This window comes from Pteropus vampyrus, unplaced genomic scaffold (assembly GCF_000151845.1).
Source record: "Pteropus vampyrus isolate Shadow unplaced genomic scaffold, Pvam_2.0 Scaffold81, whole genome shotgun sequence".
NCBI lineage: Eukaryota > Metazoa > Chordata > Mammalia > Chiroptera > Pteropodidae > Pteropus > Pteropus vampyrus.
The window spans coordinates 8,756,672-8,758,778 of NW_011888862.1; positions in this window are offsets into that span (position 1 = coordinate 8,756,672).

Below are 2,107 nucleotides of genomic sequence, written 5' to 3' on the forward strand. Positions count from 1 at the left end.
AGTTGGCATCAAGGAATTTGGATTTTGAGTGTTCCCACCATCCTGAATGATAAGAGTGCCTCGCTGTGCCTAAATTGATTGTGTAAACCATATGGTCTATGCAGAATACCTGCTTTCCTTCTTAGAGTTTGGAATTTTGGTATGCACTAGACACAGGGTACCTATGTGACCAGCCTCCAGTAAAAACCCTGGGTACTGAGTCAAATGAGCTTCCCTGGTAAAGGATATTTACATTATCCTATCTTCAAGTTCACATAGTCTGTCCTCAAATATGTCCATGCTTGGATGGGTCTATTAAGGGAATTTTTCATTGACTTTGGTTGATCTTGGGTGGGAGTTTCCTGACCCTTCCTCAGTAGTTAGTAACCAATCTTTATCTGGTTGGTATTGGTGTAGAATCTTGGGCTCAAAATAGTTTTCTGCCCCTACTCGAGGGGGAGTAGGTTTTTGCCTCCATATTTTCCCCAAGTTGTAAGCCTCTGAGGGCAGAGATTGTGTCTGGTCTTTGCATCTCACATTGCCTGACACATACTAGGTGCTCATTAGGTGACTGTTAAATGCTGAGTAATTTTATCAGCTACATATCACACTTCTAGAATAATGTTAAGAAGAAAACAAGAGGGTAAACTGAAGGAATAGCCTCCTGATCTTAAGGAACATATATTGTTGATAGGTAGACAAAACTAACATTACGAGTACCTTAAACATTAGGTACTCATAATGTTTGCCTTGCTCAATTTGCCATGCAAAGTAAGATTTTCTTGATACGTTAGTTCACTGTTATTGTGATGCTTTGACAAAATATCAGCTGATTATTTCTCCAAGGAGTATAATGAATATAGACCTTTAAAGTTGTACCTGAGACAGTGAACAATGATATTTTATACATTAAAAAGTTTTACCTAGAATTCAGAGATTTTTTCTTATTAAGAATACAATACATTCTTTTTTAAAAATAATTTTATTTTTAATTTTTCAATTAGAGTTAACATTGAATATTATTTATATTATTTTCAGGTGTACAGCATAATTTATGAAGTGATCCCCCTGATAAGTCTAAGACCCACCTGGCACTATACATTGTTATTATAATATTATTGACTATATTCTCTACGCTGTACTTTACATCCCTGTGACTATTTTGTAACTACTAATTTGTACCTCTTAATCCCTTCACCTTTGTCACCCAACCCCACAACCACTCCTTTCTGGCAACCATCAGTTTGTTCCCTGTATCTATGAGTCTGTTTCTGTTTTGTTTATTTATTTTGTTCTTTAGATTCCACATATAAGTGAGAGCATATGGTATTTGTCTTTATCTGTTTGACTTATTTCCATCTATAGATCCATCCATGTTATCGTAAATGGTAAGATTTCATTATTTATTATGGACAAGGAATATTCCATTTTATATATGAACCGCATCTTCTCTATCCAGTCATCTATTGTTTCCATATCTTGACTATTGTCAATAACACGCAATGAACATAGGAGTGCATATATCTTTTTGAATTAGTGTTTTGGTTTTCTTCAGACAAATACCTAGAAGTGGAATTACTGGGTCATACGGTATCTCTATTTTTAGTTTTTTTTTTTTTTTTGAGGAATCTCCAGATTGTTTTCCACAGTGGCTGTACCTATTTGCAATCCCATCAACAGTGCATGAGGGTTCCCTTTTCTCCACATCCTTGCCAACACTTGTTTGTTGATTTATTGATGATAGTTATTATAGTGATGATAGTGATTAAGACAGGTGTGAAGTGGTATCTCATTGTGATTTTAATTTGCATTTATCTGATGATTAGTGACATTGAGCGTCTTTTCATATGTCTATTAACCATCTGTATGTCCTCTTTGGAGAAATGTCTATTCAGGTCCTCTGCCCAATTTTCAACTACTGTTTCACATCCTTTAAAGGTTTTTTAATTGGCACGGATTCATTTTGCCAAAGGAATATATTTTAAACAAAATAATTCCATAAGTAGCAGGGCAATTTACAATGCTCCTTTTTATAAATAACATTTTTTTTCTACCGCATAAAGAGATTTGCATTTCCACTCTCCTCACTTATCTTTGGCTATGTAACAAACCACCCCAAAACTTAATG